The sequence below is a fragment of the Felis catus genome, chromosome D4 (genome assembly GCF_018350175.1).
Source record: "Felis catus isolate Fca126 chromosome D4, F.catus_Fca126_mat1.0, whole genome shotgun sequence".
In the NCBI taxonomy this organism is placed as follows: Eukaryota; Metazoa; Chordata; class Mammalia; order Carnivora; family Felidae; genus Felis; species Felis catus.
In genome coordinates, this window is record NC_058380.1 from 34,573,081 (window position 1) to 34,586,369 (window position 13,289).

General features: G+C 33.8%; 1 protein-coding gene across 1 annotated transcript in view; it reads right to left on the reverse strand.

Moving 5' to 3' along the window:
• The window catches only part of PTPRD (protein tyrosine phosphatase receptor type D), an 834,341-nt gene that overhangs the window by 677,494 nt on the left and 143,558 nt on the right, over positions 1–13,289 (reverse strand). The window contains exon 2 of the mRNA XM_019815913.3: positions 409–448. The gene's annotated coding sequence lies outside the window, so the exon portion shown is untranslated. The remainder of the gene's footprint in view (positions 1–408; positions 449–13,289) is intronic.

A 13,289-nucleotide genomic window follows, 5' to 3' on the forward strand; every position in this document is an offset into this window, starting at 1 on the left:
ACCAAATCAATCACTCATTGACCTAGTCTACTGACAAACAAGAGGTAAGATTAAGACAAGTATAGCAATATATATTTTGTAAAAAAAAATACCTTGTAAGAATTCACTGTATGGATTCATATTCACTCTTAACAAAAACATGCCTATACTTTGGACTTGAAATTTTAATTCATCTGTAATTTCTTTATGTCTCCATACTATATACAGAATTCAGGTAGGTTTTTAAGTTTCTAAATAATCTGAAATTGTTAAAAATTTACTTTTATTCCTCACACTCCTTAATAAAATCGTTAACACTTTTCTAAAAAGCTACATCCCACAGTAATAAAGAAATACTATTAAGTAATAAAACAAACAAAAAAATTGAAAGTCAAGAAAACAACAACAACAACATGCTTTAAATCTTACTTGTTTAGATCCCACGGCTGTTTACCAGATGTCTGTCTTCCTAAACAAAGAAGAAATGTGACAACAATTAAAATGTTGTGAAAATGATGCTATTAAAATACTGCTCACTTAGGTGATACATGTTTATATTACTTAGGTAGTGAAAAATGTCAAATTCCAAAAAGAACTGAAATTAGTTGTGTTTTGGCGTTTGCTTTCATATTCATTGTTGTAGAGAGCAATGGAAAATATCCCTTTTAAAGAAAGAAGAAGGGAAACATGCTATGATTACTCTGTAAAAATGAATGATAACCTTAGAATATTAGTTCAATATACTTTGTAATCACAATTTTAAATGAATAACACTCATAAGCATCAAATATTGTTAAATTAAAAACACATAAATGTCTTTTGAAAAAGTCTATAAAAAATTCTTACAAAATGAAATATTCCTTGCACTGTAGACTTTTGTTAAGACTTGGTTCTTTGGTAAACATACACAAAGCCCATTCAGGTGCTTTAACTAACATCACAAGATCTTTAGAAGACAGACTCTTCCAAAGTATGAGATTATCATGTGAAAAAAAGAGACAAATCTATACTTTACAACTGGGCTGAGGAAAGGGCTAATTAAAATTTTAATTAAAATGTGGACATTTAGTAGTAGTATATACATATTTAAATTAGGGTTAAAAAAAATGCAAGTCTATTAAAGTATGATTAGTGTTTAAGAAATTTCATAAGCCGTTCTCCAAACTGGGTAGTCATGCTGACATTTCCCAATAATTTTCATTCAACCTGTAAACCTGTTTCTTTGTTTTTGTTCCTGTCTTATTTTTGTTTGTTTTTCATTTTGGAAGAGTGAAATTGGAAACAATAATTTGGACTCTAGTTTTTTTAATGTTTATTTATTTTTGAGAGAGACAGAGACAGAGACAGAATGCAAATGGGTAGGGGCAGAGAGAGGGGGAGACACAGAATCCGAAGCATGCTCCAGGCTCCAAGCTGTCATCACAGAGCCCAATGCGGGGCTCAAACCCACAAGCTGTGAGATCATGATCTGAGCCGAAGTCTGACCCTCAACAAACTGAGCCACACAGGTGCCCCAATAATTTGGACTCTGTATGAGTAGTTTAGGTAAGTGGAAGTATTAATATATTTCTGTAAGTTTCTAGAAAACTGCCAACTGAGCTTGAGTGATATAAGAAGATCAGTTATCTACAGATGTGGGCAGGGAAGGGAGGAGGGAGGCATTACAAGGGCCATAAATAAACTTTTGGAGTTGATATATATATTGTTATCTTGATTGTTGTGATAGCTTTATAAGTACATACATATGTCAAAACATTAAATTGTATGTTTTAACATGTACAGTATATTATGTGTCAACCATAACTTAAGAAAGCTCTAAAGAAATAAATGGATGTCTGTAAAAATATATTTAACATATAGGACATGAAATGCATAGTTAATCCTTTGTAACAATTAATGGAAGTTGTTATTGTTGCAATTTTTGTTTTAAAAGATTATATGACTGCTGTGTTAGGAGCAGGTTGGGGAAAGGATGATTGGAAATGGAAATAAAATTCTTTAAGGAAATTTGGACTACCATATTGGAAGTGGAGGTAAAGGATGCTGGATTGATTGATGATTGAGATAGTAGAAAGAAAAGTTGTTTGTGTAAAGGTAGGGCAAAGTAAAGAACGAAGGATGATGGCCAGGTTTGTGGCGTAAGCAACTAGATGTATGGTGCTGCCATTTCCTGAGAGAGTGAAGATTGGAAATATATTAAATTTGAAGAGAATAGAAGAGTTCCATTTTAGACATATTACTCGTGAAATGTCTTTGAGACAACCAAATGAAAATTTTAAGTTGGGTAAAGTTTTCTAGAACTCAGAGGAAAAGTTTGAGCTATATAAATAATTTTGAGGATTGCTAGCCTATAGATGAGAGCAGATGGCTGCCATTGAATGGAGGCAAGTGACATTGAATGGGAATAGATAAAGGAATCCAGAGTCAGGGTGCTAAATGGCCTATCTATTTGATGTATACATCCTTCTTCCCTCCTCCAAATAACCAGAACAAGGGTAAAAAGGAGTTCAATGAATCAGAGGCTAATTTTCATTATTTCTTATGCTCATTAGAGTCTACTTTCTGATTTCATCTTTAAAAGTCCTCAATATAGATAGAAAACAAAAATAAAATATCATAGTAGTAAAATAATCTGCCTCCAGTTTAATCTTGAAATTAACTTCAAATGCTCTTGGATCTCTAATTGCTTATTTAATAGATATTTTTAATCATCTCACCTAAAGTACGTATTTTAAATAATATTGATATATACTTTCTTACATATATACTTTCTAAATCAAATTGAAAGTGAAGAATGGTGCTTTGCTAAATTTCTTAAAAAGAAGTCAAAATAATCTGCAGATCTTGAACACTCAGTCTTTGCAACATGTGCTTGGAATATGGGAAAAGAAACTGTGATATAATTTGGCTGAAAGTAGCTGGAAATTCTGTACTGTGATGCTCTATAATAAGCAGCTCATACATACTCAGATCAATTGTAGGAATAGAGTGAATAATTTGGGAATTACAGTTTATTATTATAAAAAGAAAATAAAACAGGAATTTCATGGCTGGTATGGAATGGTGTTCCCAAAGTAATACTCAATTTAAGAATGATTCATGGTAGACTTGGTTTTGTTAGTTTTCCATTTGTTTTGAGCATTGCTGGGATGTTGGGGAGTCATGTAAACTTGCTAGATTTTTGTTTCTTCATCTGTAAACTGAAAATAATACAATACTTTCAAGAGTTTTGGTGAGAATAAATGTGATAAAGTGCACAGAAATGCCTTCTATTGTACAAAGTACTACAGACTGCAGAAAGAACACCAGTACAATAATAATTATGAAAGATTATGGTTAATGGTGGCACCTGATATTACACATAAGAAATATTCAGTGGATTTAATTTGTGTACTATGTTTAATTTCATTTAGAATTTTCCAAGTCATTAATAACACCTAGAAAGAAATAATACCAACTCTTCAGATATTGATTATAGAGAATAAATGAAAGAAACACACATTTTAAAAAAATCATGTACAATTTGCTGAGTGTGAATTTTTGGCATACACAGTAAAAATGAAAAGTCTAGTACCTTCTTATAGTCCTTGAACTGAAACATATTTCTGAAATATGGTCTTTCATCTCTCCCATCCCTCTCTTTATACTTAGCTACATTTCTAATTTTATAGTTTGATTTTTTCTTCTTTTCTCTATTTCCTGCGATATTACCCATTTTTCTTTATCTCACCTTTGTGCAAGATTAAATCATTAATCATAATTTTATAACTACTTAGTTTTTATTTTCATAAAACTAATACACATTTTCCTATTTACAAAAATAACTTAATATTCACTGTTGAGAATTTGTAAAAAACTTTGATAAAAAAGAGAAAAAAATCATTCATAATTCTATCACCAAGAGACAACTGCTATTGACTTTTTTGGTATATAACCATTCTGTTTTCTATGTACAAATATATATTTTATAAGTTCAGAAATGGCACCATGTTGCTTCTATTTTTTATTTATTTTTCCATGAATATTTTTAAATAATATGAGTTGTTTTTCTGCAACATTTTTAGGTACTGCATAGTTATTTTAAATTTTAATTTTATGTATGAAACATAATTTGATAGACCCATCAAAAAGGCTGTTGTCAGTTCTTTTTTCTCATATAAGCAACCCTGTGATAAACATCCTCAAGGCCATATATTTGCATGAAACATGATTATTTCCTTAGGAAGAATCCTGGATTCAGTCAAGCCTGCATATCAAATTATACATTTTATAATACCTATTGCCAAATTCACTCCAAAAAGGTTTAATATATAACACTCCTACCAGCAAGATATGAGTACCTCCTTCCTGACACTGAAGCTAATAGTAAATATTGTCATACTTCAGTGTTTTTGTTTTTGCCAATTTGATAAATAAAACTGCATCATTAATTGTTTTAATTAATTTGGTTACCAGGTGAGTTGAAAAAATTTTCCTGTCTTTTATTTGTATTTTTTTAGTTTCTGAAATGCTTATTATAATTCATTGTTATATATTGGAGCACATGTCTTTGGCATAATCACTTAAATTAACTCATATATTAAAGTACTAACTGTAAACATAAAGATTTTATTAAGAAGACTGATGATGACTTTAATGTTTCCAGGACTAATATATACTAAGATTCATCCTAAAGCCAAAAGAAACAGCTTTCTTCAGTTTACTGAGATACAAAAGAGATTATAAGTATATGAATGAATTTAAGTTCAGTTTTATGCTTCATTTTTTATTACCCCATTTTCATTCAAATTTGAATCAATGTTGAATTTATTTTATTGCTGTTTAGTCCCTTGCAAAAAATTTTAGATTGTTTACATCAATATATTTTTATTTGCTATTATGCCAGTTATGTTTTACTTTCTCTTGAAACTTGTGAACTAAAACTAAATTTTTCTTGACATATTCAAGTCCACCCAAGAGGGAGGACTTACTGGTGTAGGGAGGGTTAAGTTAAAAGCCAACCTGCAGTTTCATCTTTGTGTAAGGTTTCCTTGTACTCACCCAGGGCACTTAATGCTTTGTCTTAGTTTTGATGTCATTACATAGACTGTGACTTCATTGAGGTTGGTGTTGACATCATTGCAAAGAAAGTGACTTCTTTGAGGTCAGCAGCTAATCTCAAACATAATCTCAAGGGAATTCAATACAAATGTGTATTCCTATGTAAACTTCCCTAGACTCTGACTGAAGCATTCTTATTCCATAATAAAAATAAGAGAATTAGGAATTCATGTAGCTCCAAAGATTGTAAGCCAGCAGATGTTTATTAGTGTTTAGCAAATAAGTGTGCCATATTTATGAGAACTGAAATAAAATGTATGTCTTACATTAATGCAGTGCTTTAAATTCTGTTCATTATCTTATGTAAACTTCCCAATAATTCGCATGTAGGTAAGGAAGATATTGTAGTGGGCAAAAATAGCTTTGTAGACATATTTGCTTGCCACATGATTCTGGCAAGTCAACTAATTTCATAAGGTAGTCAATCTCTTTTTCAATAAAATATAAATAATAAAGGAAATGATACTTCTTTCTCACAGCTGTCCTGAGTTTCAAAAATAAAAGGGATTTCAACACTTAATACTTAACTAAATCATTGATTTACTTGATGCATTTTTGAATATCTACCACAAGTTCTAGACATTAGGCATTACAGTTGGAAGAAGAAAAAGCCAAAGTTTCTGCTCTGATACAGATTATATGTTAATAGGTAACATAGGTAATAAACAACTACTGTAGATAGATAGATGAACAGACAGACAAGATGAATTAATGATTTCAAATATAGCTAAATGCCATGAAGAAATTAAGCAAAATACTGTATAGGCAGTGTTGGGAAATGCTGAATAGTTAGGAAAATCTTATTGAATAGTAGTTAGGAAAATCTTATTGAAAGGTGATAATTGAGGTGAGACCTGAATAATAGAAGGAACAGCCATGGAAAAAGAAGGAAGTGAAGACCTCTAGAAATGACATATGTGTGCAAAGTCTTTGACATAGAAACAGAGTTTAGCATTTGAAGAACACAAACATGTCCAGTGTGGTTATAGCATAATGAGCCAGGAAAAGCCTGGTATTACAGGGATGGGAGAAGAGGTTGTAGGTCAGGTCATAGATTGTATAAGGCTTTGTAGTCATTTGAAGGTGTTGACCATTGTAAAGTAAGAGGTGATGATGATGATGATGATGATGAAGGAAGATGACAAGGAGAAGGTGGAAGAAGAAGAGGAGGAGGAGGAAGAAATAAAGGTCAAGTTGATTATTAATTCAATTAGTTTAGGAAACTGTGTCTTTTTGTTTTTGTTTTTTTGTTTTGGCCTAAATATTATACTACAAACCAGCTATTGAGTGGTTTACTACTCAGACTCTGTTCAGTTTTATTTTCTCTACATTTTGTTGCTGCCTGTAGTAGTGATGGTTTTTCACCTTTTAAACCCAAAGTTAATTATTACTCTTGATTTTTGTTTGTTTGTATTTCTTTTCTTAAGGCAATGTGCCAGTTTTCTGCAATGATTTTAGTGCTGAAGAAGCATTTACAAGACTCAATAGATTTATTTAAGAATAGATGTCTGGAATTCAAATTGCTTTATTTTAATAATAGCTATAATTAACAGAAATCTTTATAGCTTTCCATTTTCTACTTATCCCATGCTCCACACCGCTTTTCTTTAAGCCAGACTCTCTTACTACTCATATATTTTAGTCCTATCTGCAAAATCAAAACAAACAAACAAACAAAGGCTTCAAGTGACATTCTTTGAAGGACTGTCTCTCTCCAGGACTTAACTCCTGAACTACTTCTTTTGCTGATTTGAGACTCATCTGCTTGAGTATCGACTTCTGTTTTCCCTTTTATGGCTTGTCCCCTTGACTGGATAATCCACACTCTATCCTTAGCTTTGGCGCCTGCTGTGATTGTTCTTCCCATCACTATTTCAGGTTGTATTTTGGCTTTGCTCCATAGCTTCTGGCATACATCATGAATCTTGTCCAGCACATTTACTACCCACACCTCCACTATTTCAGATGGATTCCCCAAATGTAACTGTCGACCAGGATATAATTTGCTTTTTCCCTGACCTCCCCAAACCTAAGCCTAAAAGTCCGCAGATTTTTGTCTACATTTAAGTAAACAATAACCTTAGTTATGAGAAGAATAAATATATATACAACTCATAAATTTTCAACTTAGGTTTTACCCATTTGACAATAGCTGTTATATGGAAAACAAATCCTTACAGATGCATATACACTGTACAAATATTGTGATTTTGTTTTTAGTCATCTAGGAGTTCCAAAACTATTAATGGAGCTTAGGAAGCAATTTTTTTCTAAACTATTTTTATAAATATTATAAGTTTTGGACTTTAGCATCAGCTTTATTTGCAGGAAGATTATAGTATAATTTTAAGAGTTGATGTGGGGCTTTAAACCACATTAGCTTCCCTAATGCCATTATACCATATATTTATATCTTGAAATCTTTAAGCTTCAAGTGCTCTCAATAAAATCAGAATACTTCTGAAAAGTTCTATCACATAAAATGGAGGCGGTGTGGGTAATAACTGGGAGTGAATAGGGTTGATGGGAGAATAGGGTATTTGGCTATGGTAGAGTTTGAGTTCCTTCTATGTAAAGATTTCAGTTATTTTACACTTTTATGTAAGATCTGCTTTGTCAAACTTACCCTAGATTTTTATAATATGTTAATAAGTTATGTCCTTCAAACTAACCACCATTTGGCCTACTGGCAATTTCTATCTCATATGAAATATTAGTAATATAAGCACACCCCTCACAATAAAGAAAATATTAGCCACATTCAACTTCTTTACCCTCTACACCAGGATTCATTACTTTAGTGAGTAATTCTTTGTGTGAATCCTCACCAAGTGTTCCTTGTATATTTAAACATATAACCTACCATTGTATCTATTATTCCCTGATAACGCATTTGCCACAGCCTTTAAACTTTTCTATGGAGTAATTGTACAAAACCTCCTTATACAAACTGATGTTGGAGATCCCTTATCAAATCACTTTTTCCAACACATTCTTTTATTAAATTTTCTAAATTTGTTTCTGAGAATTCCTCCATACTGATAAGATAATCAGACAATATTTGTTGGAACTCACTAAATTATGTCTTCCATAATACTATTATGCTCACTATTTTTCAGCTATCAATATTCTCATCACTCCATATAGAAATAAATCACAGAGTTAATATTATACTAGTTTTACTTGACTTTCCATTTACTGTGTGTTATCCTATTTCTGACATTTCATCTATCCTAAAACAGAATAAGTGTTACAGTTTGGAAAATAAATCTTTACTGAAACCTATAAAGTTAACTTTATAATGAAATCACTGAAAGTATAGTGTGGTATTATAGCCACTTGGTAAATAATATGAGAGTGGTGATTAATAAAACTTATTTGTATAATAAAATTACTGTAACATTTTACTATCATCTTTCCATCAACAAATATTTACTGTGCCTTCTCTATGAAAAGCACTCTGCTAAGTGCTATGAGGGACAGAGAGAAGTATCAGCCCTTGGGATACTGACAATCTGGCCATGGAGCAGTTCTCATGCATTAATTACAAAAGACAGACATAGGACATGCCAGCTGCCTGGTATTACATCTCATGAGATGAGATCATAGTCTTGTGGTGGTTGGGGAAATATACCCAGGAGAGTTAGAACTTAAGCTAGGAGAGCCTTGAAATATTATCAGGAACTCATTCTGTTGAAAAAGGAGGAATATAAGGCTGAGAGCATAAGCAAAAAAATGTAAACAAGAGGTACAAGGTATACAGCAGGGCTCCATTGTCCAACATGGTAGTCACTGGCCACATAGAGTTTTTGAGCACTTCAACTGTAGTCAGTCTAAATTGACATGTGTGATTTCAATGTCATTATTAAAATTAATTTCACCTGTCTGTTTTTTACATTTTATAATGTGGCTATTATAAAATTTAAATGACACACATAGCTCACATTTGTGACTTGATTTATATTTCTGTTGGACAGCATCAAGTTGCTAAGTAATTATAAGGAGGCTGGGTTTATTAAATATGTAATTTTCAGCAAAGTAATCAGGCCACAAAGTGCTGACTGGCTAGGGGAGGCTAGAGATTAGACATACAGGGAATGATAACCTACACAAAGGGAGGAGGAGGGGACAGAGCCGAATGAAGCAGGTGGCAATGTGGGAGAGATGGCGTGACAATAACTTTTGTGTCTGATTACTTTTGCTGAAAAAAAATAGTTTTTTTAGATTGTTCTCAATGCCAGAGACATTACAAGAAGACTTTCAGAATAATCAAGTCCAGTGAGTAGACATGAAGATGGAAAGAGGGGGAAATCAAATATGCTTGATATTGTAAACTGGGGAGACAGGGAGAATGACAATATAATCAGTAGAAGTAAGGAATTTGATGGGAGAACCTGTTTTGTGGAGAGAAGTTTTTGAGCCCTGGAATATCCAGTGGCAGTGGAGTTCTGATGATGATTAGTCTCTGGATGAAATGAAGAATATGAAGAACAGGTGTCTGACTAAGGCTGATAAAGGAGTGTGTAACCAAGGAATAAATGTACTTAAGCCTCTGGTAAAATGGAGGTGGAATTCAAGAAGGAAATGGTCTAATTAATGATAAAAATTAGATTAACCATCTTAATAGAATTGAATGTTGAACTCAAGGCGGGGGAGGAGTATGATTTCAGGTGATATGTTCCTATCTATCTATCTATCTATCTACCTATCGATAGAGATAGAGATATATAATATATCACCTGAAATCATACTGCTCCCCTTGAATTCAGCATTCAATTTTATTAATATGGTTAATACCTACCTAGATAGATATAGAAATAGATAGGTATCGATACAGATGCAGATATAGATATAGATATAAATATATAGATATATAGATATATTGATATTTCAAATGAAAAGCCAAGAACTGAACTATGGAGTATAATAACATTTGGAAGTTGGGGGAGGATATTTTACAAAGATAAATTGATCAGTTATGGAAATAGGAAGAAAACAAAGACTGCATGGGATCATGCTAAGGAATCAAACAGTATTGAGGAGGAAGAAACTGCCAACAGGAAAAGATGTTATAAGAAATGTATGAAACAATTTAGATGGCATTTTAATATTTAACATCAAAATATTACCAGGCAGCAATATTACCAGGCAGGGATCTTCAACCATGAAACTAAGAAATGACAGATGTCCATTCCATGGCCCATCTTTCTGCCTTTGGAAAACATGGCCCATGACTGGCCTTTTCTCCATATGCATTTGACCTTTTCTCATTTTCTGGTAAGTATGCCTATCCCATAAAGTTTCTCCTGCATAATGTCAGGTTTATTGTTTCCTATAGTATTTAGTACCTGCATCCTGAATTGCCATTCATCACAGACTGCCTAATATTATCTTTTTTGTATCTGCTATTTCTTTTGACTCCAAAGCTGTGTTTTTGTACTCCACCTGGCTGCTTCCCTAAGATTGTTGTTAATGCTTAAAATTTTTCATGCCAGAGGAAACAGTTGATAAAGAAAGATTAGGGGCTTAGGCTCACAGGAATACTTAATTTGGACTACTAAGACCACAGTGCTCCTAAGAACCCATATGTCATAGCTTTTCATTTCTCTACCAGTTTTTATCTCTTGTTTCTCTTTAGAGCCTTTACTATTATTTAAGAGTGGAACCTGCATCCATTCATTCAGTAAGGTACTAAAATATTTAGAAGGTTATACAATGGATCCAACAGGCATCCTGCATATTCTCAATTACAATTTCCATACATGTTTATATGTCTCTCATACTTGAATGTGAGATCCTGAGGAAAGGTTGTGGTTATTACATACCTTATCAATATTTGTATTCTTAATGCCTAGTTGGTTCCTGGCAGTGAATTGACTGTCAAACCACATTTGCTTAATGAATATATAAATCAATGAAAGTGTGAATTCCTTCTGAAGGAGTTTACAGACTGAGTAGAGGAGACAAAATTTGTGCACAAATAACCAGAGTACAAATAGGAACGAAACGCCCAACCAAAGAAGTACTCAGATGAAAAACATATTAGAAGTGGGAAAAATGTCTCACAGAAAGTGATGTGAGAAAGCTCCTGAGGTAGCTGGCATTTGAGCAAGACCAGGATGATGGGATGGGAAAGGTGAAAATGGGTCATTCCACTAAAGGGGACAGTGCTTGTTTGTCTTATGTAAAGATTTCTATTCCCTTTTATTTATTAAGGATAAACACCTATTTTCAACATCAGATTAGTTTTTACTTGAAATCCTGTGATCATGTTTCCTTTACAAAAAACTTTTTTTTCTCCATAAAAATTTCCTTACAATATGTAGCTGCACAGTCAAGTTTTATTTTAAGGACAATGGCATTTTTACCTCCTGTTTTGTGTGAGGGTCTGTGGGTTGTAGGAGATGAGAAAAGAGTTCCCAGCTGCCACAGCCCAGCAAAACCCCCGAAAATGATGACTGCATCCATTTCCACCCAATGCCACATTCTGAAAGTGATCTTTTTGAAATGAAGATTACAAAAAGCTGCTGCTTCTCAAAAATGCAATTGCTTTTCATGATGCGGCCGTTGCTGTCTCTGTGCTGACACAGCTACCAGCATCAACACCAGCCTGCCTTGAAACTATTAAAGATATTTCTTTCCCAACAATAAAAAAGAGTATTCTTCAAATACAGTGAGGCCTTGTGTTTAATAAGCTGATATGGACAAAATGGGCAGTCATGAAGTAAAGATGTTTATGAGGGAGAGAAATGGAGTCATACTGAATGCCCCCAGGGACTCGACAATGTTCTCTACCTCTGGGTGATGTTCTGAAAAGATATGCACAAAAAGGGGTGGGAAATGGGTATTAGAAAAAAATAGATGTGACTGAAAGGAGGTAGCATTTTCTGCATATATAATGTGCTATTGGGAAGAGCTTGGGTGTCAGGCCAAGGTTTGCATAGCAGCTCCTTACCAGGTTTTGTTGTTTTTGTTTAACTTGCTAAGTTGCTTAACCTTTCCAAATTCAGTTTCCTGCAAATGACATGTGCATTAATTACTTCTCAGTGTTGCTGTGAGGGTATTGAGATAATGTCTGTAAACCTAGCTGGTTCATAACAAATGTCAACATCTTATCTTCCAGCCTGCCTTCGTTTTCCCTCTCTGTCAAGTGCACAAGGGAAACCTTTCTGTAAGGGACTTCTCAGACCAGTAGATGCACTTCACATTAATGAAATGGAGGCTGCATTATCGTTCACTGAGAAGAGAAAACGGTGCTAATCACCCACCATCTGTAGTGCTTGTGCATGTACTTATCTGTTCCTAATGGAGATGCACTTGTATGCTAGGATAGGCAGCTGTACTCTTTCCTTCTGTTCTTCCTTGATCTTTATTCCTCTTTGGGCTCATGGGGTATAGTCTGTAGACATGCCATGCAATTGTGCAGTAATCAACTTGGTGCTTTCAGATAAAGCCTTTCCTTTGCCAAGGATGTGACAGAGTTGGGAACATCAAATGTCATTGCTGGAAAAGTCATGGAAGACAGCTGATCCAAACTCCACATACAGATGAGGAAATAGAGGCTTAAAAATTAGCTTACTTGCCCAAGACTTAAGGAAAGGGAATAGTCAGGTTCAGATTAGAACCCAGATTTCTGCTAGTCAGCTCTGGGAGTTTTCCTGAGCTTCCCCATACCTCTCAGAGAAACGCATCCTTTCAACTTTTTCAAAAGAACATACACCCACAGGAAGTCCAAATGTCACATTCAAGGCTAGCTCCATGAGAATCTGTAAAGGAATGGTTCTGATTGTGATTATTTTGCAGAAAATACTAGAGATGACCACTTATAAGATCGTTGTTTCCTTCTATGATTGGCAGCAATTCTGAAGGCACTCATGTGTAAACACATGTGGGCATGTGTGCAAGCACATGTGTACAGACACACACACACACACACACACACACACACACACGTCTGTTCTCTCTGGGAATTAGTTACCCAGGTGGGTCTCATTTAATGACTGCACTATCTCTGGCAAAAAACACCATGACTTTCTCCTGTTGGGACTGCAGTATGAAAATTGACTGGAGTCAATTGTACCTGATTTTCTAAATTGCCTCTGCTATAACAATTCTCCCACCCAGCAATAAGCCATTGAAATCAAACAATAGGATTGATTACACATTCCTTACTCTGGGGAAATGCAATTAGTTTTACCTGAATAAAAACT